Source organism: Pseudophryne corroboree, chromosome 11 (genome assembly GCF_028390025.1).
Source record: "Pseudophryne corroboree isolate aPseCor3 chromosome 11, aPseCor3.hap2, whole genome shotgun sequence".
Classification (NCBI taxonomy): Eukaryota; Metazoa; Chordata; class Amphibia; order Anura; family Myobatrachidae; genus Pseudophryne; species Pseudophryne corroboree.
The window spans coordinates 64,546,628-64,570,000 of NC_086454.1; the positions used below are offsets into that span (position 1 = coordinate 64,546,628).

General features: G+C 34.1%; 19 non-coding genes across 19 annotated transcripts; all 19 read left to right on the forward strand.

Moving 5' to 3' along the window:
- Positions 1 to 1,491: 1,491 nt before the first annotated feature.
- Positions 1,492 to 1,573, forward strand: TRNAS-GCU (transfer RNA serine (anticodon GCU)). Its single transcript has one exon. It is a non-coding gene; the product is annotated as a tRNA-Ser (tRNA).
- A 748-nt stretch (positions 1,574 to 2,321) lies between these two features.
- On the forward strand, positions 2,322 to 2,403 carry TRNAS-GCU (transfer RNA serine (anticodon GCU)). The gene has a single exon. It is a non-coding gene; the product is annotated as a tRNA-Ser (tRNA).
- A 1,609-nt stretch (positions 2,404 to 4,012) lies between these two features.
- TRNAS-GCU (transfer RNA serine (anticodon GCU)) lies at positions 4,013 to 4,094 on the forward strand. Its single transcript has one exon. It is a non-coding gene; the product is annotated as a tRNA-Ser (tRNA).
- Positions 4,095 to 5,672: 1,578 nt separating this feature from the next.
- On the forward strand, positions 5,673 to 5,754 carry TRNAS-GCU (transfer RNA serine (anticodon GCU)). The gene has a single exon. It is a non-coding gene; the product is annotated as a tRNA-Ser (tRNA).
- A 1,592-nt stretch (positions 5,755 to 7,346) lies between these two features.
- On the forward strand, positions 7,347 to 7,428 carry TRNAS-GCU (transfer RNA serine (anticodon GCU)). The gene has a single exon. It is a non-coding gene; the product is annotated as a tRNA-Ser (tRNA).
- A 748-nt stretch (positions 7,429 to 8,176) lies between these two features.
- TRNAS-GCU (transfer RNA serine (anticodon GCU)) lies at positions 8,177 to 8,258 on the forward strand. The gene has a single exon. It is a non-coding gene; the product is annotated as a tRNA-Ser (tRNA).
- A 772-nt stretch (positions 8,259 to 9,030) lies between these two features.
- TRNAS-GCU (transfer RNA serine (anticodon GCU)) lies at positions 9,031 to 9,113 on the forward strand. Its single transcript has one exon. It is a non-coding gene; the product is annotated as a tRNA-Ser (tRNA).
- A 754-nt stretch (positions 9,114 to 9,867) lies between these two features.
- On the forward strand, positions 9,868 to 9,949 carry TRNAS-GCU (transfer RNA serine (anticodon GCU)). Its single transcript has one exon. It is a non-coding gene; the product is annotated as a tRNA-Ser (tRNA).
- A 1,579-nt stretch (positions 9,950 to 11,528) lies between these two features.
- On the forward strand, positions 11,529 to 11,610 carry TRNAS-GCU (transfer RNA serine (anticodon GCU)). The gene has a single exon. It is a non-coding gene; the product is annotated as a tRNA-Ser (tRNA).
- A 749-nt stretch (positions 11,611 to 12,359) lies between these two features.
- Positions 12,360 to 12,441, forward strand: TRNAS-GCU (transfer RNA serine (anticodon GCU)). Its single transcript has one exon. It is a non-coding gene; the product is annotated as a tRNA-Ser (tRNA).
- Positions 12,442 to 14,033: 1,592 nt separating this feature from the next.
- TRNAS-GCU (transfer RNA serine (anticodon GCU)) lies at positions 14,034 to 14,115 on the forward strand. Its single transcript has one exon. It is a non-coding gene; the product is annotated as a tRNA-Ser (tRNA).
- Positions 14,116 to 15,322: 1,207 nt separating this feature from the next.
- TRNAS-GCU (transfer RNA serine (anticodon GCU)) lies at positions 15,323 to 15,404 on the forward strand. The gene has a single exon. It is a non-coding gene; the product is annotated as a tRNA-Ser (tRNA).
- Positions 15,405 to 16,995: 1,591 nt separating this feature from the next.
- TRNAS-GCU (transfer RNA serine (anticodon GCU)) lies at positions 16,996 to 17,077 on the forward strand. The gene has a single exon. It is a non-coding gene; the product is annotated as a tRNA-Ser (tRNA).
- A 773-nt stretch (positions 17,078 to 17,850) lies between these two features.
- Positions 17,851 to 17,932, forward strand: TRNAS-GCU (transfer RNA serine (anticodon GCU)). Its single transcript has one exon. It is a non-coding gene; the product is annotated as a tRNA-Ser (tRNA).
- Positions 17,933 to 18,688: 756 nt separating this feature from the next.
- On the forward strand, positions 18,689 to 18,770 carry TRNAS-GCU (transfer RNA serine (anticodon GCU)). The gene has a single exon. It is a non-coding gene; the product is annotated as a tRNA-Ser (tRNA).
- A 753-nt stretch (positions 18,771 to 19,523) lies between these two features.
- Positions 19,524 to 19,605, forward strand: TRNAS-GCU (transfer RNA serine (anticodon GCU)). The gene has a single exon. It is a non-coding gene; the product is annotated as a tRNA-Ser (tRNA).
- Positions 19,606 to 20,378: 773 nt separating this feature from the next.
- TRNAS-GCU (transfer RNA serine (anticodon GCU)) lies at positions 20,379 to 20,460 on the forward strand. Its single transcript has one exon. It is a non-coding gene; the product is annotated as a tRNA-Ser (tRNA).
- Positions 20,461 to 21,219: 759 nt separating this feature from the next.
- TRNAS-GCU (transfer RNA serine (anticodon GCU)) lies at positions 21,220 to 21,301 on the forward strand. The gene has a single exon. It is a non-coding gene; the product is annotated as a tRNA-Ser (tRNA).
- Positions 21,302 to 22,073: 772 nt separating this feature from the next.
- TRNAS-GCU (transfer RNA serine (anticodon GCU)) lies at positions 22,074 to 22,155 on the forward strand. Its single transcript has one exon. It is a non-coding gene; the product is annotated as a tRNA-Ser (tRNA).
- Positions 22,156 to 23,373: the final 1,218 nt, after the last annotated feature.

Below are 23,373 nucleotides of genomic sequence, written 5' to 3' on the forward strand. Positions count from 1 at the left end.
CAAGAAGTCTACTTTAAGATGGTAAATATGAGCAAGTGTCTTGATATTTGAACATGCAAAGTCAATACTACTATCTAGAATTTATTTTGCAAATGCTTTATTTCCCCATGATGGTGGATTAGCTCACAAGTATAGGTTAAAATAATTTATGTTTAGATAATTAAAGTCTATGACATTTCTTGGGCTTTGTTAAACTGATATGGGGTGCAGTTAAAAAATTTTACAGCAGAGAAAAGCCCTTAATATAGGTTAAACCTTATTCCTGCATAATTTTCTTGTTTACATTACAGTGACATCAAACTCTAAATGGTGATGTTTGTAATATTTGCAGAGATTTCAAATTACTGTAACTCATGTAACATAGTCTGTCACTTCATTAAACACAAGCAAAGTACACATTTAGTGAAAATTAATACATTACTTTTACAGAGAAGGTCATGTTATTGGCCAGAAGTATTAAAAATCATTTTTGTTTGTGAGGTGGATGATGGTGAATTTGTTCACAAGTATCAGTTAAAATTAAATAAATGTTCCTAAAGCCAAGGATGGTTGAAAGTCGACTTGCTATCAAGCTCGTGATTGTGAAAATGACACAATCTACAAGAACATAAAGAATTGACTTTGAAGTATAACAAGTGGTGTTGGAAAGTTTGCCACATTGCATACCAGTGAGACGAGGTGGCCGAGTGGTTAAGGCGATGGACTGCTAATCCATTGTCCTCTGCACGCATCGTCGTCACAATGCTTTTTAGGTAGAAGAGGCATTTTTACAAACACTGCTACAAAAGCTGACACACAAATGGCCAAAATAAACAAGTCAAATCAAGAAGTCTACTTTAAGATGGTAAACATGAGCAAGTGTCTTGATATTTGAACATGCAATGTCAATACAACTATCTAGAATTTATTTTGCAAATGTTTTATTTCCCCATGATGGTGGATTAGCTCACAAGTATAGGTTAAAATGATTTATGTTTAGATAATTAAAGTCTATTACATTTCTTGGGCTTTGTTAAACTGATATGGGATGCAGTTAAAAATTTTTACAGCAGAGCCCTTAATATAGGTTAAACCTTATTCCTGCATAATTTTCTTGTTTACATTACAGTGACAGCAAACTCTAAATGGTGATGTTTGTAATATTTGCAGAGATTTGAAATTACTGTAACTCATGTAACATAGTCTGTCACTTCATTAAAGACAAGCATAGAACACATTTAGTGAAAATTAATACATTACTTTTACAGAGAAGGTCATGTTTTTGGCCAGAAGTATTAAAAATCATTTTTGTTTGTGAGGTGGGTGGTGGTGGATTTGTTCCCAAGTTTCGGTTAAAATTAAATAAATGTTCCTAAAGCCAAGGATGGTTGAAAGTCGACTTGCTATCAAGCTCGTGATTTTTGAAAATGACACAATCTACAAGAACATAAAGAATTGACTTTGAAGTATAACAAGTGGTGTTGGAAAGTTTGCCAGAATGCATACCAGTGAGATGAGGTGGCCGAGTGGTTAAGGTGATGGACTGCTAATCCATTGTGCTAAGCACGCATGGGTTCAAATCCCATCCTCGTCGTCACAATGCTTTTTAGGTAGAAGAGGCATTTTTACAAATACTGCTACTGACACACAAATGGCCAAAATAAACAAGTCAAATCAAGAAGTCTGCTTTAAGATGGTAAACATGAGAAAGTTTCTTGATATTTGAACATGCAATGTCAATACTACTATCTAGAATTTATTTTGCAAATGCTTTATTCCCCATGATGGTGGATTAGCTCACAAGTATAGGTTAAAATTATTTATGTTTAGATAATTAAAGTCTATGACATTTCTTGGGCTTTGTTAAACTGATATGGGATGCAGTTAAAAAAAATTTACAGCAGAGCCCTTAATATAGGTTAAACCTTATTCCTGCATAATTTTCTTGTTTACATTACAGTGACAGCAAACTCTAAATGGTGATGTTTGTAATATTTGCTGAGATTTGAAATTACTGTAACTCTTGTACCATAGTCTGTCACTTCATTAAAGTCAAGCATAGAACACATTTAGTGGAAATTAATACATTACTTTTACAGAGAAGGTCATGTTATTGGCCAGAAGTATTAAAAATCATTTTTGTTTGTGAGGTGGGTGATGGTGGATTTGTTCACAAGTTTCGGTTAAAATTAAATAAATGTTCCTAAAGCCAAGGATGGTTGAAAGTCGACTTGCTATCAAGCTCGTGATTGTGAAAATGACACAATTTACAAGAACATAAAGAATTGACTTTGAAGTATAACAAGTGGTGTTGGAAAGTTTGCCACATTGCATACCAGTGAGACGAGGTGGCCGAGTGGTTAAGGCGATGGACTGCTAATCCATTGTGCTCTGCACGCATGGGTTCAAATCCCATCCTCGTCGTCACAATGCTCTTTAGGTAGAAGAGGCATTTTTACAAATACTGCTTCATAAACCAGCAAGTGAAGCTGACACAAAAATGGCCAAAATAAACAAGTCAAATCAAGAAGTCTACTTTAAGATGGTAAACATGAGCAAGTGTCTTGATATTTGAACATGCAATGTCAATACTACTATCTAGAATTTATTTTGCAAATGCTTTATTTCCCCATGATGGTGGATTAGCTCACAAGAATAGGTTAAAATAATTTATGTTTAGATAATTAAAGTCTATGACATTTCTTGGGCTTTGTTAAACTGATATGGGGTGCAGTTAAAAAAATTTACAACAGAGAAAAGCCCTTAATATAGGTTAAACCTTATTCCTGCATAATTTTCTTGTTTACATTACAGTGACAGCAAACTCTAAATGGTGATGTTTGTAATATTTGCAGAGATTTCAAATTACTGTAACTCATGTAACATAGTCTGTCACTTCATTAAAGACAAGCAAAGAACACATTTAGTGAAAATTAATACATTACTTTTACAGAGAAGGTCATGTTTTTGGCCAGAAGTATTAAAAATCATTTTTGTTTGTGAGGTGGATGATGGTGAATTTGTTCACAAGTATCAGTTAAAATTAAATAAATGTTCCTAAAGCCAAGGATGGTTGAAAGTCGACTTGCTATCAAGCTCGTGATTGTGAAAATGACACAATCTACAAGAACATAAAGAATTGACTTTGAAGTATAACAAGTAGTGTTGGAAAGTTTGACAGATTGCATACCAGTGAGACGAGGTGGCCGAGTGGTTAAGGCGATGGACTGCTAATCCATTGTCCTCTGCACGCATGGGTTCAAAAGTTCATCCTTGTTGTCACGATGCTTTTTAGGTAGAAGAGGCATTTTTACAAACACTGCTACAAAAGCTGACACACAAATGGCCAAAATAAACAAGTCAAATCAAGAAGTCTACTTTACGATGGTAAACATGAGCAAGTGTCTTGATATTTGAACATGCAATGTCAATACAACTATCTAGAATTTATTTTGCAAATGTTTTATTTCCTCATGATGGTGGATTAGCTCACAAGTATAGGTCAAAATGATTTATGTTTAGATAATTAAAGTCTATGACATTTCTTGGGCTTTGTTAAACTGATATGGGATGCAGTTAATTTTTTTTTCAGCAGAGCCCTTAATATAGGTTAAACCTTATTCCTGCATAATTTTCTTGTTTACATTACAGTGACAGCAAACTCTAAATGGTGATGTTTGTAATATTTGCAGAGATTTGAAATTACTGTAACTCATGTAACATAGTCTGTCACTTCATTAAAGTCAAGCATAGAACACATTTAGTGGAAATTAATACATTACTTTTACAGAGAAGGTCATGTTATTGGCCAGAAGTATTAAAAATCATTTTTGTTTGTGAGGTGGGTGATGGTGGATTTGTTCACAAGTTTCGGTTAAAATTAAATAAATGTTCCTAAAGCCAAGGATGGTTGAAAGTCAACTTGCTATCAAGCTCGTGATTATGAATATGACACAATCTACAAGAACATAAAGAATTGACTTTGATGTATAACAAGTGGTGTTGGAAAGTTTGCCAGATTGCATACCAGTGAGACGAGGTGGCCGAGGGGTTAAGGTTATGGACTGCTAATCCATTGTGCTCTGCACGCATGGGTTCAAATCCCCTCCTCGTCGTCACAATGCTCTTTAGGTAGAAGAGGCATTTTTACAAATACTGCTTCATAAACCAGCAAGTGAAGCTGACACAAAAATGGCCAAAATCAAGAAGTCTACTTTAAGATGGTAAATATGAGTAAGTGTCTTGATATTTGAACATGCAATGTCAATACTACTATCTAGAATTTATTTTGCAAATGCTTTATTTCCCCATGATGGTGGATTAGCTCACAAGTATAGGTTAAAATAATTTATGTTTAGATAATTAAAGTCTATGACATTTCTTGGGCTTTGTTAAACTGATATGGGGTGCAGTTAAAAAATTTTACAGCAGAGAAAAGCCCTTAATATAGGTTAAACCTTATTCCTGCATAATTTTCTTGTTTACATTACAGTGACAGCAAACTCTAAATGGTGATGTTTGTAATATTTGCAGAGATTTCAAATTACTGTAACTCATGTAACATAGTCTGTCACTTCATTAAACACAAGCAAAGTACACATTTAGTGAAAATTAATACATTACTTTTACAGAGAAGGTCATGTTATTGGCCAGAAGTATTAAAAATCATTTTTGTTTGTGAGGTGGATGATGGTGAATTTGTTCACAAGTATCAGTTAAAATTAAATAAATGTTCCTAAAGCCAAGGATGGTTGAAAGTCGACTTGCTATCAAGCTCGTGATTGTGAAAATGACACAATCTACAAGAACATAAAGAATTTACTTTGAAGTATAACAAGTGGTGTTGGAAAGTTTGCCAGATTGCATACCAGTGAGACGAGGTGGCCGAGTGGTTAAGGCGATGGACTGCTAATCCATTATCCTCTGCACGCATTGTCGTCACAATGCTTTTTAGGTAGAAGAGGCATTTTTACAAACACTGCTACAAAAGCTGACACACAAATGGCCAAAATAAACAAGTCAAATCAAGAAGTCTACTTTAAGATGGTAAACATGAGCAAGTGTCTTGATATTTGAACATGCAATGTCAATACAACTATCTAGAATTTATTTTGCAAATGTTTTTTTTCCCCATGATGGTGGATTAGCTCACAAGTATAGGTTAAAATGATTTATGTTTAGATAATTAAAGTCTATGACATTTCTTGGGCTTTGTTAAACTGATATGGGATGCAGTTAAACATTTTTTACAGCAGAGCCCTTAATATAGGTTAAACCTTATTCCTACATAATTTTCTTGTTTACATTACAGTGACAGCAAACTCTAAATGGTGATGTTTGTAATATTTGCAGAGATTTGAAATTACTGTAACTCATGTAACATAGTCTGTCACTTCATTAAAGACAAGCATAGAACACATTTAGTGAAAATTAATACATTACTTTTACAGAGAAGTTCATGTTATTGGCCAGAAGTATTAAAAATCATTTTTGTTTGTGAGGTGGGTGATGGTGGATTTGTTCACAAGTTTCGGTTAAAATTAAATATATGTTCCTAAAGCCGAGGATGGTTGAAAGTCGACTTGCTATCAGGCTTGTGATTGTGAAAATGACACAATCTACAAGAACATAAAGAATTGACTTTGAAGTATAACAAGTGGTGTTGGAAAGTTTGCCAAATGGCATACCAGTGAGACGAGGTGGCTGAGGGGTTAAGGTTATGGACTGCTAATCCATTGTGCTCTGCACGCATGGGTTCAAATCCCATCCTCATCGTCACAATGCTCTTTAGGTAGAAGAGGCATTTTTACAAATACTGCTTCATAAACCAGCAAGTGAAGCTGACACAAAAATGGGCAAAATAAATAAGTCAAATCAAGAAGTCTACTTTAAGATGGTAAATATGAGCAAGTGTCTTGATATTTGAACATGCAATGTCAATACTACTATCTAGAATTTATTTTGCAAATGCTTTATTTCCCCATGATGGTTTATTAGCTCACAAGTATAGGTTAAAATAATTTATGTTTAGATAATTAAAGTCTATGACATTTCTTGGGCTTTGTTAAACTGATATGGGGTGCAGTTAAAAATTTTTACAGCAGAGAAAAGCCCTTAATATAGGTTAAACCTTATTCCTGCATAATTTTCTTGTTTACATTACAGTGACAGCAAACTCTAAATGGTGATGTTTGTAATATTTGCAGAGATTTCAAATTACTGTAACTCATGTAACATAGTCTGTCACTTCATTAAACACAAGCAAAGTACACATTTAGTGAAAATTAATACATTACTTTTACAGAGAAGGTCATGTTATTGGCCAGAAGTATTAAAAATCATTTTTGTTTGTGAGGTGGATGATGGTGAATTTGTTCACAAGTATCAGTTAAAATTAAATAAATGTTCCTAAAGCCAAGGATGGTTGAAAGTCGACTTGCTATCAAGCTCGTGATTGTGAAAATGACACAATCTACAAGAACATAAAGAATTGACTTTGAAGTATAACAAGTGGTGTTGGAAAGTTTGCCAGATTGCATACCAGTGAGACGAGGTGGCCGAGTGGTTAAGGCGATGGACTGCTAATCCATTGTCCTCTGCACGCAACGTCGTCACAATGCTTTTTAGGTAGAAGAGGCATTTTTACAAACACTGCTACAAAAGCTGACACACAAATGGCCAAAATAAACAAGTCAAATCAAGAAGTCTACTTTAAGATGGTAAACATGAGCAAGTGTCTTGATATTTGAACATGCAATGTCAATACAACTATCTAGAATTTATTTTGCAAATGTTTTATTTCCCCATGATGGTGGATTAGCTCACAAGTATAGGTTAAAATGATTTATGTTTAGATAATTAAAGTCTATGACATTTCTTGGGCTTTGTTAAACTGATATGGGATGCAGTTAAAAAATTTTTTACAGCAGAGCCCTTAATATAGGTTAAACCTTATTCCTGCATAATTTTCTTGTTTACATTACAGTGACAGCAAACTCTAAATGGTGATGTTTGTAATATTTGCAGAGATTTGAAATTACTGTAACTCATGTAACATAGTCTGTCACTTCATTAAAGACAAGCATAGAACACATTTAGTGAAAATTAATACATTACTTTTACAGAGAAGGTCATGTTATTGGCCAGAAGTATTAAAAATCATTTTTGTTTGTAAGGTGGGTGATGGTGGATTTGTTCACAAGTTTCGGTTAAAATTAAATAAATGTTCCTAAAGCCAAGGATGGTTGAAAGTCGACTTGCTATCAAGCTCGTGATTGTGAAAATGACACAATCTACAAGAACATAAAGAATTGACTTTGAAGTATAACAAGTGGTGTTGGAAAGTTTGCCAGATTGCATACTAGTGAGACGAAGTGGCCGAGTGGTTAAGGCGATTGACTGCTAATCCATTGTGCTAAGCACGCATGGGTTCAAATCCCATCCTTGTCGTCACAATGCTTTTTAGGTAGAAGAGGCATTTTTACAAATACTGCTACTGACACACAAATGGCCAAAATAAACAAGTCAAATCAAGAAGTCTACTTTAAGATGGTAAACATGAGAAAGTTTCTTGATATTTGAACATGCAATGTCAATACTACTATCTAGAATTTATTTTGCAAATGCTTTATTCCCCATGATGGTGGATTAGCTCACAAGTATAGGTTAAAATTATTTATGTTTAGATAATTAAAGTCTATGACATTTCTTGGGCTTTGTTAAACTGATATGGGATGCAGTTAAAAAATTTTTACAGCAGAACCCTTAATATAGGTTAAACCTTATTCCTGCATAATTTTCTTGTTTACATTACAGTGACAGCAAACTCTAAATGGTGATGTTTGTAATATTTGCAGAGATTTGAAATTACTGTAACTCTTGTACCATAGTCTGTCACTTCATTAAAGACAAGCATAGAACACATTTAGTGAAAATTAATACATTACTTTTACAGAGAAGGTCATGTTATTGGCCAGAAGTATTAAAAATCATTTTTGTTTGTGAGGTGGGTGATGGTGGATTTGTTCACAAGTTTCGGTTAAAATTAAATAAATGTTCCTAAAGCCAAGGATGGTTGAAAGTCGACTTGCTATCAAGCTCGTGATTGTGAAAATGACACAATCTACAAGAACATAAAGAATTGACTTTGAAGTATAACAAGTGGTGTTGGAAAGTTTGCCACATTGCATACCAGTGAGACGAGGTGGCCGAGTGGTTAAGGCGATGGACTGCTAATCCATTGTGCTCTGCACGCATGGGTTCAAATCCCATCCTCGTCGTCACAATGCTCTTTAGGTAGAAGAGGCATTTTTACAAATACTGCTTCATAAACCAGCAAGTGAAGCTGACACAAAAATGGCCAAAATAAACAAGTCAAATCAAGAAGTCTACTTTGAGATGGTAAACATGTGCAAGTGTCTTGATATTTGAACATGCAATGTCAATACTACTATCTAGAATTTATTTTGCAAATGCTTTATTTCCCCATGATGGTGGATTAGCTCACAAGAATAGGTTAAAATAATTTATGTTTAGATAATTAAAGTCTATGACATTTCTTGGGCTTTGTTAAACTGATATGGGGTGCAGTTAAAAAAATTTACAACAGAGAAAAGCCCTTAATATAGGTTAAACCTTATTCCTGCATAATTTTCTTGTTTACATTACAGTGACAGCAAACTCTAAATGGTGATGTTTGTAATATTTGCAGAGATTTCAAATTACTGTAACTCATGTAACATAGTCTGTCACTTCATTAAAGACAAGCAAAGAACACATTTAGTGAAAATTAATACATTACTTTTACAGAGAAGGTCATGTTATTGGCCAGAAGTATTAAAAATCATTTTTGTTTGTGAGGTGGATGATGGTGAATTTGTTCACAAGTATCAGTTAAAATTAAATAAATGTTCCTAAAGCCAAGGATGGTTGAAAGTCGACTTGCTATCAAGCTCGTGATTGTGAAAATGACACAATCTACAAGAACATAAAGAATTGACATTGAAGTATAACAAGTGGTGTTGGAAAGTTTGATAGATTGCATACCAGTGAGACGAGGTGGCCGAGTGGTTAAGGCGATGGACTGCTAATCCATTGTCCTCTGCACGCATGGGTTCAAAAGTTCATCCTTGTCGTCACGATGCTTTTTAGGTAGAAGAGGCATTTTTACAAACACTGCTACAAAAGCTGACACACAAATGGCCAAAATAAACAAGTCAAATCAAGAAGTCTACTTTAAGATGGTAAACATGAGCAAGTGTCTTGATATTTGAACATGCAATGTCAATACAACTATCTAGAATTTATATTGCAAATGTTTTATTTCCTCATGATGGTGGATTAGCTCACAAGTATAGGTCAAAATGATTTATGTTTAGATAATTAAAGTCTATGACATTTCTTGGGCTTTGTTAAACTGATATGGGATGCAGTTAATTTTTTTTACAGCAGAGCCCTTAATATAGGTTAAACCTTATTCCTGCATAATTTTCTTGTTTACATTACAGTGACAGCAAACTCTAAATGGTGATGTTTGTAATATTTGCAGAGATTTGAAATTACTGTAACTCATGTAACATAGTCTGTCACTTCATTAAAGTCAAGCATAGAACACATTTAGTGGAAATTAATACATTACTTTTACAGAGAAGGTCATGTTATTGGCCAGAAGTATTAAAAATCATTTTTGTTTGTGAGGTGGGTGATGGTGGATTTGTTCACAAGTTTCGGTTAAAATTAAATAAATGTTCCTAAAGCCAAGGATGGTTGAAAGTCGACTTGCTATCAAGCTCGTGATTATGAAAATGACACAATCTACAAGAACATAAAGAATTGACTTTGATGTATAACAAGTGGTGTTGGAAAGTTTGCCAGGATGCATACCAGTGAGACGAGGTGGCCGAGGGGTTAAGGTTATGGACTGCTAATCCATTGTTCTCTGCACGCATGGGTTCAAATCCCCTCCTCGTCGTCACAATGCTCTTTAGGTAGAAGAGGCATTTTTACAAATACTGCTTCATAAACCAGCAAGTGAAGCTGACACAAAAATGGCCAAAATCAAGAAGTCTACTTTAAGATGGTAAATATGAGCAAGTGTCTTGATATTTGAACATGCAATGTCAATACTACTATCTAGAATTTATTTTGCAAATGCTTTATTTCCCCATGATGGTGGATTAGCTCACAAGTATAGGTTAAAATAATTTATTTTTAGATAATTAAAGTCTATGACATTTCTTGGGCTTTGTTAAACTGATATGGGGTGCAGTTAAAAATTTTTACAGCAGAGAAAAGCCCTTAATATAGGTTAAACCTTATTCCTGCATAATTTTCTTGTTTACATTACAGTGACAGCAAACTCTAAATGGTGATGTTTGTAATATTTGCAGAGATTTCAAATTACTATAACTCATGTAACATAGTCTGTCACTTCATTAAACACAAGCAAAGTACACATTTAGTGAAAATTAATACATTACTTTTACAGAGAAGGTCATGTTATTGGCCAGAAGTATTAAAAATCATTTTTGTTTGTGAGGTGGATGATGGTGAATTTGTTCACAAGTATCAGTTAAAATTAAATAAATGTTCCTAAAGCCAAGGATGGTTGAAAGTCGACTTTCTATCAAGCTCGTGATTGTGAAAATGACACAATCTACAAGAACATAAAGAATTGACTTTGAAGTATAACAAGTGGTGTTGGAAAGTTTGCCAGATTGCATACCAGTGAGACGAGGTGGCCGAGTGGTTAAGGCGATGGACTGCTAATCCATTGTCCTCTGCACGCATCGTCGTCACAATGCTTTTTAGGTAGAAGAGGCATTTTTACAAACACTGCTACAAAAGCTGACACACAAATGGCCAAAATAAACAAGTCAAATCAAGAAGTCTACTTTAAGATGGTAAACATGAGCAAGTGTCTTGATATTTGAACATGCAATGTCAATACAACTATCTAGAATTTATTTTGCAAATGTTTTTTTTTCCCCATGAAGGTGGATTAGCTCACAAGTATAGGTTAAAATGTTTTATGTTTAGATAATTAAAGTCTATGACATTTCTTGGGCTTTGTTAAACTGATATGGGATGCAGTTAAAAAATGTTTACAGCAGAGCCCTTAATATAGGTTAAACCTTATTCCTGCATAATTTTCTTGTTTACATTACAGTGACAGCAAACTCTAAATGGTGATGTTTGTAATATTTGCAGAGATTTCAAATTACTGTAACTCATGTAACATAGTCTGTCACTTCATTAAAGACAAGCATAGAACACATTTAGTGAAAATTAATACATTACTTTTACAGAGAAGGTCATGATATTGGCCAGAAGTATTAAAAATCATTTTTGTTTGTGAGGTGGGTGATGGTGGATTTGTTCACAAGTTTCGGTTAAAATTAAATAAATGTTCCTAAAGCTAAGGATGGTTGAAAGTCGGCTTGCTATCAAGCTCGTGATTGTGAAAATGACACAATCTACAAGAACATAAAGAATTGACTTTGAAGTATAACAAGTGGTGTTGGAAAGTTTGCCAGATTACATACCAGTGAGACGAGGTGGCAGAGTGGTTAAGGCGATGGACTGCTAATCCATTGTGCTCAGCACGCATGGGTTCAAATCCCATCCTCGTCGTCACAATGCTTTTTAGGTAGAAGAGGCATTTTTACAAATACTGCTACTGACACACAAATGGCCAAAATAAACAAGTCAAATCAAGAAGTCTACTTTAAGATGGTAAACAGGAGCAAGTTTCTTGATATTTGAACATGCAATGTCAATACTACTATCTAGAATTTATTTTGCAAATGCTTTATTCCCCATGATGGTGGATTAGCTCACAAGTATAGGTTAAAATGATTTATGTTTAGATAATTAAAGTCTATGACATTTCTTGGGCTTTGTTAAACTGATATGGGATGCAGTTAAAAAATTTTTTACAGCAGAGCCCTTAATATAGGTTAAACCTTATTCCTGCATAATTTTCTTGTTTACATTACAGTGACAGCAAACTCTAAATGGTGATGTTTGTAATATTTGCAGAGATTTGAAATTACTGTAACTCATGTAACATAGTCTGTCACTTCATTAAAGACAAGCATAGAACACATTTAGTGAAAATTAATACATTACTTTTACAGAGAAGGTCATGTTATTGGCCAGAAGTATTAAAAATAATTTTTGTTTGTGAGGTGGGTCATGGTGGATTTGTTCACAAGTTTCGGTTAAAATTAAATATATGTTCCTAAAGCCAAGGATGGTTGATAGTCGACTTGCTATCAAGCTCGTGATTGTGAAAATGACACAATCTACAAGAACATAAAGAATTGACTTTGAAGTATAACAAGTGGTGTTGGAAAGTATGCCAAATGGCATACCGGTGAGACGAGGTGGCTGAGGGGTTAAGGTTATGGACTGCTAATCCATTGTGCTCTGCACGCATGGGTTCAAATTCCATCCTCGTTGTCACAATGCTCTTTAGGTAGAAGAGGCATTTTTACAAATACTGCTTCATAAACCAGCAAGTGAAGCTGACACAAAAATGGGCAAAATAAACAAGTCAAATCAAGAAGTCTACTTTAAGATGGTAAATATGAGCAAGTGTCTTGATATTTGAACATGCAATGTCAATACTACTATCTAGAATTTATTTTGCAAATGCTTTATTTCCCCATGATGGTGGATTAGCTCACAAGTATAGGTTAAAATAATTTATGTTTAGATAATTAAAGTCTATGACATTTCTTGGGCTTTGTTAAACTGATATGGGGTGCAGTTAAAAATTTTTACAGCAGAGAAAAGCCCTTAATATAGGTTAAACCTTATTCCTGCATAATTTTCTTGTTTACATTACAGTGACAGCAAACTCTAAATGGTGATGTTTGTAATATTTGCAGAGATTTCAAATTACTGTAACTCATGTAACATAGTCTGTCACTTCATTAAACACAAGCAAAGTACACATTTAGTGAAAATTAATACATTACTTTTACAGAGAAGGTCATGTTATTGGCCAGAAGTATTAAAAATCATTTTTGTTTGTGAGGTGGATGATGGTGAATTTGTTCACAAGTATCAGTTAAAATTAAATAAATGTTCCTAAAGCCAAGGATGGTTGAAAGTCGACTTGCTATCAAGCTCGTGATTGTGAAAATGACACAATCTACAAGAACATAAAGAATTGACTTTGAAGTATAACAAGTGGTGTTGGAAAGTTTGCCAGATTGCATACCAGTGAGATGAGGTGGCCGAGTGGTTAAGGCGATGGACTGCTAATCCATTGTCCTCTGCACGCAACGTCGTCACAATGCTTTTTAGGTAGAAGAGGCATTTTTACAAACACTGCTACAAAAGCTGACACACAAATGGCCAAAATAAACAAGTCAAATCAAGAAGTCTACTTTAAGATGGTAAACATGAGCAAGTTTCTTGATATTTGAACATGCAATGTCAATACAACTATCTAGAATTTATTTTGCAAATGTTTTATTTCCCCATGATGGTGGATTAGCTCACAAGTATAGGTTAAAATGATTTATGTTTAGATAATTAAAGTCTATGACATTTCTTGGGCTTTGTTAAACTGATATGGGATGCAGTTAAAAAAAAAATTACAGCAGAGCCCTTAATATAGGTTAAACCTTATTCCTGCATATTTTTCTTGTTCACATTACAGTGACAGCAAACTCTAAATGGTGATGTTTGTAATATTTGCAGAGATTTCAAATTACTGTAACTCATGTAACATAGTCTGTCACTTCATTAAAGACAAGCATAGAACACATTTAGTGAAAATTAATACATTACTTTTACAGAGAAGGTCATGTTATTGGCCAGAAGTATTAAAAATAATTTTTGTTTGCAAGGTGGGTGATGGTGGATTTGTTCACAAGTTTCGGTTAAAATTAAATAAATAATCATAAAGCCAAGGATGGTTGAAAGTCGACTTGCTATCAAGCTCGTGATTGTGAAAATGACACAATCTACAAGAACATAAAGAATTGACTTTGAAGTATAACAAGTGGTGTTGGAAAGTTTGCCAGATTGCATACCAGTGAGACGAGGTGGCCGAGTGGTTAAGGCGATGGACTGCTAATCCATTGTACTCAGCACGCAAGGGTTCAAATCCCATCCTTGTCGTCACAATGCTTTTTAGGTAGAAGATGCATTTTTACAAATACTGCTACTGACACACAAATGGCCAAAATAAACAAGTCAAATCAAGAAGTCTACTTTAAGATGGTAAACATGAGCATGTTTCTTGATATTTGAACATGCAATGTCAATACTACTATCTAGAATTTATTTTGCAAATGCTTTATTCCCCATGATGGTGGATTAGCTCACAAGTATAGGTTAAAATGATTTATGTTTAGATAATTAAAGTCTATGACATTTCTTGGGCTTTGTTAAACTGATATGGGATGCAGTTAAAGATTTTTTACAGCAGAGCCCTTAATATAGGTTAAACCTTAAAAAGAAAGACAAATAATTCCAGCGCGTCTTAAAACTCCTAAAAATATATAATTATGGTCGTATATGTTAAGAAATAGCAGCTCTCAATTGGACAGTACTGATCTGTCCACAAATGCAGCAACAAGAATTGATAATATAATATACTATCAGAGAGCGCATATAACTGTGTAAATAACAAATTTATTTATATACAATAAAATAAACACATGCACAAAAAATATATAAATATATCAATTGATTAAAAAATCCCCCATGCTGCAGCGATTAGGTTTGGAAAAAACACTTGTGAATCCAGATTTAAAAGTTCAAGATGTGAAATACGGTCCTGAGAGAAAAAAAAAGTCCTGTGCAAAAGAACAGAGCTGATATCTATCGTTAGTGTCCAGCTGTGAGCATATGTGTGTGGGATGCAGTTAAAAAAATTTTACAGCAGAGCCCTCAATATAGGTTAAACCTTATTCCTGCATAATTTTCTTGTTTACATTACAGTGACAGCAAACTCTAAATGGTGATGTTTGTAATATTTGCAGAGATTTGAAATTACTGTAACTCATGTAACATAGTCTGTCACTTCATTAAAGACAAGCATAGAACACATTTAGTGAAAATTAATACATTACTTTTACAGAGAAGGTCATGTTATTGGCCAGAAGTATTAAAAATAATTTTTGTTTGTGAGGTGGGTCATGGTGGATTTGTTCACAAGTTTCGGTTAAAATTAAATATATGTTCCTAAAGCCAAGGATGGTTGATAGTCGACTTGCTATCAAGCTCGTGATTGTGAAAATGACACAATCTACAAGAACATAAAGAATTGACTTTGAAGTATAACAAGTGGTGTTGGAAAGTTTGCCAGATTGCATACCAGTGAGATGAGGTGGCCGAGGGGTTAAGGTTATGGACTGCTAATCCATTGAGCTCTGCACGCATGGGTTCAAATCCCATCCTCGTCATCACAATGCTCTTTAGGTAGAAGAGGCATTTTTACAAATACTGCTTCATAAACCAGCAAGTGAAGCTGACACAAAAATGGCCAAAATAAACAAGTCAAATCAAGAAGTCTACTTTAAGATGGTAAATATGAGCAAGTGTCTTGATATTTGAACATGCAAAGTCAATACTACTATCTAGAATTTATTTTGCAAATGCTTTATTTCCCCATGATGGTGGATTAGCTCACAAGTATAGGTTAAAATAATTTATGTTTAGATAATTAAAGTCTATGACATTTCTTGGGCCTTGTTAAACTGATATGGGGTGCAGTTAAAAAATTTTACAGCAGAGAAAAGCCCTTAATATAGGTTAAACTTTATTCCTGCATAATTTTCTTGTTTACATTACAGTGACAGCAAACTCTAAATGGTGATGTTTGTAATATTTGCAGAGATTTCAAATTACTGTAACTCATTTAACATAGTCTGTCACTTCATTAAACACAAGCAAAGTACACATTTAGTGAAAATTAATACATTACTTTTACAGAGAAGGTCATGTTATTGGCCAGAAGTATTAAAAATCATTTTTGTTTGTGAGGTGGATGATGGTGAATTTGTTCACAAGTATCAGTTAAAATTAAATAAATGTTCCTAAAGCCAAGGATGGTTGAAAGTCGACTTGCTATCAAGCTCGTGATTGTGAAAATGACACAATCTACAAGAACATAAAGAATTGACTTTGAAGTATAACAAGTGGTGTTGGAAAGTTTGCCAGATTGCATACCAGTGAGACGAGGTGGCCGAGTGGTTAAGGCGATGGACTGCTAATCCATTGTCCTCTGCACGCAACGTCGTCACAATGCTTTTTAGGTAGAAGAGGCATTTTTACAAACACTGCTACAAAAGCTGACACACAAATGGCCAAAATAAACAAGTCAAATCAAGAAGTCTACTTTAAGATGGTAAACATGAGCAAGTGTCTTGATATTTGAACATGCAATGTCAATACAACTATCTAGAATTTATTTTGCAAATGTTTTATTTCCCCATGATGGTGGATTAGCTCACAAGTATAGGTTAAAATGATTTATTTTTAGATAATTAAAGTCTATGACATTTCTTGGGCTTTGTTAAACTGATATGGGATGCATTAAAAAAAATTTTACAGCAGAGCCCTTAATATAGGTTAAACCTTATTCCTGCATAATTTTCTTGTTTACATTACAGTGACAGCAAACTCTAAATGGTGATGTTTGTAATATTTGCAGAGATTTCAAATTACTGTAACTCATGTAACATAGTCTGTCACTTCATTAAAGACAAGCATAGAACACATTTAGTGAAAATTAATACATTACTTTTACAGAGAAGGTCATGTTATTGGCCAGAAGTATTAAAAATCATTTTTGTTTGTAAGGTGGGTGATGGTGGATTTGTTCACAAGTTTCGGTTAAAATTAAATAAATGTTCCTAAAGCCAAGGATGGTTGAAAGTCGACTTGCTATCAAGCTCGTGATTGTGAAAATGACACAATCTACAAGAACATAAAGAATTGACTTTGAAGTATAACAAGTGGTGTTGGAAAGTTTGCCAGATTGCATACCAGTGAGACGAGGTGGCCGAGTGGTTAAGGCGATGGACTGCTAATCCATTGTGCTCAGCATGCATGGGTTCAAATCCCATCCTCGTCATCACAATGCTTTTTAGGTAGAAGAGGCATTTTTACAAATACTGCTTCATAAACCAGCAAGTGAAGCTGACACACAAATGGCCAAAATAAACAAGTCAAATCAAGAAGTCTACTTTAAGATGGTAAACATGAGCAAGTGTCTTGATATTTGAACATGCAATGTCAATACTACTATCTAGAATTTATTTTGCAAATGCTTTATTTCCCCATGATGGTGGATTAGCTCACAAGAATAGGTTAAAATAATTTATGTTTAGATAATTAAAGTCTATGACATTTCTTGGGCTTTGTTAAACTGATATGGGGTGCAGTTAAAAATTTGTACAGCAGAGAAAAGCCCTTAATATAGGTTAAACCTTATTCCTGCATAATTTTCTTGTTTACATTACAGTGACAGCAAACTCTAAATGGTGATGTTTGTAATATTTGCAGAGATTTCAAATTACTGTAACTCATGTTACATAGTCTGTCACTTCATTAAAGACAAGCAAAGAACACATTTAGTGAAAATTAATACATTACTTTTACAGAGAAGGTCATGTTATTGGCCAGAAGTATTAAAAATCATTTTTGTTTGTGAAGTGGATGATGGTGAATTTGTTCACAAGTATCAGTTAAAATTAAATAAATGTTCCTAAAGCCAAGGATGGTTGAAAGTCGACTTGCTATCAAGCTCGTGATTGTGAAAATGACACAATCTACAAGAACATAAAGAATTGACTTTGAAGTATAACAAGTGGTGTTGGAAAGTTTTGACAAATTGCATCCCAGTGAGATGAGGTGGCCGAGTGGTTAAGGCAATGGACTGCTAATCCATTGTCCTCTGCACGCATGGGTTCAAATCTCATCCTCGTTGTCACGATGCTTTTTAGGTGGAAGAGGCATTTTTACAAACACTGCTACAAAAGCTGACACACAAATGGCCAAAATAAACAAGTCAAATCAAGAAGTCTACTTTAAGATGGTAAACATGAGCAAGTGTCTTGATATTTGAACATGCAATGTCAATACAACTATCTAGAATTTATTTTGCAAATGTTTTATTTCCCCATGATGGTGGATTAGCTCACAAGTATAGGTTAAAATGATTTATTTTTAGATAATTAAAGTCTATGACATTTCTTGGGCTTTGTTAAACTGATATGGGATGCAGTTAAAAATTTTTTTACAGCAGAGCCCTTAATATAGGTTAAACCTTATTCCTGCATAATTTTCTTGTTTACATTACAGTGACAGCAAACTCTAAATGGTGATGTTTGTAATATTTGCAGAGATTTGAAATTACTGTAGCTCATGTAACATAGTCTGTCACTTCATTAAAGACAAGCATAGAACACATTTAGTGAAAATTAATACATTACTTTTACAGAGAAGGTCATGTTATTGGCCAGAAGTATTAAAAATCATTTTTGTTTGTAAGGTGGGTGATGGTGGATTTGTTCACAAGTTTCGGTTAAAATTAAATAAATGTTCCTAAAGCCAAGGATGGTTGAAAGTCGACTTGCTATCAAGCTCGTGATTGTGAAAATGACACAATCTACAAGAACATAAAGAATTGACTTTGAAGTATAACAAGTGGTGTTGGAAAGTTTGCCAGATTGCATACCAGTGAGACGAGGTGGCTGAGTGGTTAAGGCGATGGACTGCTAATCCATTGTGCTCAGCACGCATGGGTTCAAATCCCATCCTCGTCGTCACAATGCTTTTTAGGTAGAAGAGGCATTTTCACAAATACTGCTACTGACACACAAATGGCCAAAATAAACAAGTCAAATCAAGAAGTCTACTTTAAGATGGTAAACATGAGCAAGTTTCTTGATATTTGAACATGCAATGTCAATTCTACTATCTAGAATTTATTTTGCAAATGCTTTATTCCCCATGATGGTGGATTAGCTCACAAGTATAGGTTAAAATGATTTATGTTTAGATAATTAAAGTCTATGACATTTCTTGGGCTTTGTTAAACTGATATGGGGTGCAGTTAAAAAATTTTTACAGTAGAGAAAATCCCTTAATATAGGTTAAACCTTATTCCTGCATAATTTTCTTGTTTACATTACAGTGACAGCAAACTCTAAATGGTGATGTTTGTAATATTTGCAGAGATTTCAAATTACTGTAACTCATGTAACATAGTCTGTCACTTCATTAAAGACAAGCAAAGAACACATTTAGTGAAAATTAATACATTACTTTTACAGAGAAGGTCATGTTATTGGCCAGAAGTATTAAAAATCATTTTTGTTTGTAAGGTGGGTGATGGTGGATTTGTTCACAAGTTTCGGTTAAAATTAAATAAATGTTCCTAAAGCCAAGGATGGTTGAAAGTCGACTTGCTATCAAGCTCGTGATTGTGAAAATGACACAATCTACAAGAACATAAAGAATTGACTTTGAAGTATAACAAGTGGTGTTGGAAAGTTTGCCACGTTGCATACCAGTGAGACGAGGTGGCCGAGTGGTTAAGGCGATGGACTGCTAATCCATTGTGCTCTGCACGCATGGGTTCAAATCCCATCCTCGTCGTCACAATGCTCTTTAGGTAGAAGAGGCATTTTTACAAATACTGCTTCAAAAACCAGCAAGTGAAGCTGACACACAAATGGCCAAAATAAACAAGTCAAATCAAGAAGTCTACTTTAAGATGGTAAACATGAGCAAGTGTCTTGATATTTGAACATGCAATGTCAATACTACTATCTAGAATTTATTTTGCAAATGCTTTATTTCCCCATGATGGTGGATTAGCTCACAAGAATAGGTTAAAATAATTTATGTTTAGATAATTAAAGTCTATGACATTTCTTGGGCTTTGTTAAACTGATATGGGGTGCAGTTAAAAATTTGTACAGCAGAGAAAAGCCCTTAATATAGGTTAAACCTTATTCCTGCATAATTTTCTTGTTTACATTACAGTGACAGCAAACTCTAAATGGTGATGTTTGTAATATTTGCAGAGATTTCAAATTACTGTAACTCATGTTACATAGTCTGTCACTTCATTAAAGACAAGCAAAGAACACATTTAGTGAAAATTAATACATTACTTTTACAGAGAAGGTCATGTTATTGGCCAGAAGTATTAAAAATCATTTTTGTTTGTGAAGTGGATGATGGTGAATTTGTTCACAAGTATCAGTTAAAATTAAATAAATGTTCCTAAAGCCAAAGATGGTTGAAAGTCGACTTGCTATCAAGCTTGTGATTGTGAAAATGACACAATCTACAAGAACATAAAGAATTGACTTTGAAGTATAACAAGTGGTGTTGGAAAGTTTTGACAGACTGTATACCAGTGAGATGAGGTGGCCGAGTGGTTAAGGCAATGGACTGCTAATCCATTGTCCTCTGCACGCATGGGTTCAAATCTCATCCTCGTCGTCACGATGCTTTTTAGGTGGAAGAGGCATTTTTACAAACACTGCTACAAAAGCTGACACACAAATGGCCAAAATAAACAAGTCAAATCAAGAAGTCTACTTTAAGATGGTAAACATGAGCAAGTGTCTTGATATTTGAACATGCAATGTCAATACTACTATCTAGAATTTATTTTGCAAATGCTTTATTTCCCCATGATGGTGGATTAGCTCACAAGTATAGGTTAAAATAATTTATGTTTAGATAATTAAAGTCTATGACATTTCTTGGGCTTTGTTAAACTGATATGGGGTGCAGTTAAAAAATTTTACAGCAGAGAAAATCCCTTAATATAGGTTAAACCTTATTCCTGCATAATTTTCTTGTTTACATTACAGTGACAGCAAACTCTAAATGGTGATGTTTGTAATATTTGCAGAGATTTCAAATTACTGTAACTCATGTAACATAGTCTGTCACTTCATTAAAGACAAGCATAGAACACATTTAGTGAAAATTAATACATTACTTTTACAGAGAAGGTCATGTTATTGGCCAGAAGTATTAAAAATCATTTTTGTTTGTGAGGTGGGTGATGGTGGATTTGTTCACAAGTTTCTGTTAAAATTAAATAAATGTTCCTAAAGCCAAGGATGGTTGAAAGTCGACTTGCTATCAAGCTCGTGATTGTGAAAATGACACAATCTACAAGAACATAAAGAATTGACTTTGAAGTATAACAAGTGGTGTTGGAAAGTTTGCCAGATTGCATACCAGTGAGACGAGGTGGCCGAGGGGTTAAGGTTATGGACTGCTAATCCATTGTGCTCTGCACGCATGGGTTCAAATCCCCTCCTCATCGTCACAATGCTCTTTAGGTAGAAGAGGCATTTTTACAAATACTGCTTCATAAACCAGCAAGTGAAGCTGACACAAAAATGGCCAAAATAAACAAGTCAAATCAAGAAGTCTACTTTAAGATGGTAAATATGAGCAAGTGTCTTGATATTTGAACATGCAATGTCAATACTACTATCTAGAATTTATTTTGCAAATGCTTTATTTCCCCATGATGGTGGATTAGCTCACAAGTATAGGTTAAAATAATTTATGTTTAGATAATTAAAGTCTATGACATTTCTTGGGCTTTGTTAAACTGATATGGGGTGCAGTTAAAAAATTTTACAGCAGAGAAAAGCCCTTAATATAGGTTAAACTTTATTCCTGCATAATTTTCTTGTTTACATTACAGTGACAGCAAACTCTAAATGGTGATGTTTGTAATATTTGCAGAGATTTCAAATTACTGTAACTCATGTAACATAGTCTGTCACTTCATTAAACACAAGCAAAGTACACATTTAGTGAAAATTAATACATTACTTTTACAGAGAAGTTCATGTTATTGGCCAGAAGTATTAAAAATCATTTTTGTTTGTGAGGTGGATAATGGTGAATTTGTTCACAAGTATCAGTTAAAATTAAATAAATGTTCCTAAAGCCAAGGATGGTTGAAAGTCGACTTGCTATCAAGCTCGTGATTGTGAAAATGACACAATCTACAAGAACATAAAGAATTGACTTTGAAGTATAACAAGTGGTGTTGAAAAGTTTGCCCAATTGCATACCAGTGAGACGAGGTGGCCGAGTGGTTAAGGTTATGGACTGCTAATCCATTGTGCTCTACACGCATGGGTTCAAATCCCATCCTTGTCGTCACAATGCTCTTTAGGTAGAAGAGGCATTTTTACAAATACTGCTTCATAAACCAGCAAGTGAAGCTGACACAAAAATGGGCAAAATAAACAAGTCAAATCAAGAAGTCTACTTTAAGATGGTAAATATGAGCAAGTGTCTTGATATTTGAACATGCAATGTCAATACTACTATCTAGAATTTATTTTGCAAATGCTTTATTTCCCCATGATGGTGGATTAGCTCACAAGTATAGGTTAAAATAATTTATGTTTAGATAATTAAAGTCTATGACATTTCTTGGGCTTTGTTAAACTGATATGGGGTGCAGTTAAAAAATTTTACAGCAGAGAAAAGCCCTTAATATAGGTTAAACCTTATTCCTGCATAATTTTCTTGTTTACATTACAGTGACAGCAAACTCTAAATGGTGATGTTTGTAATATTTGCAGAGATTTCAAATTACTGTAACTCATGTAACATAGTCTGTCACTTCATTAAACACAAGCAAAGTACACATTTAGTGAAAATTAATACTTTACTTTTACAGAGAAGGTCATGTTATTGGCCAGAAGTATTAAAAATCATTTTTGTTTGTGAGGTGGATTATGGTGAATTTGTTCACAAGTATCAGTTAAAATTAAATAAATGTTCCTAAAGCCAAGGATGGTTGAAAGTCGACTTGCTATCAAGCTCGTGATTGTGAAAATGACACAATCTACAAGAACATAAAGAATTGACTTTGAAGTATAACAAGTGGTGTTGGAAAGTTTGCCAGATTGCATACCAGTGAGACGAGGTGGCCGAGTGGTTAAGGCGATGGACTGCTAATCCACTGTCCTCTGCACGCAACGTCGTCACAATGCTTTTTAGGTAGAAGAGGCATTTTTACAAACACTGCTACAAAAGCTGACACACAAATGGCCAAAATAAACAAGTCAAATCAAGAAGTCTACTTTAAGATGGTAAACATGAGCAAGTGTCTTGATATTTGAACATGCAATGTCAATACAACTATCTAGAATTTATTTTGCAAATGTTTTATTTCCCCATGATGGTGGATTAGCTCACAAGTATAGGTTAAAATGATTTATTTTTAGATAATTAAAGTCTATGACATTTCTTGGGCTTTGTTAAACTGATATGGGATGCAGTTAAAAAAAAAATTACAGCAGAGCCCTTAATATAGGTTAAACCTTATTCCTGCATAATTTTCTTGTTTACATTACAGTGACAGCA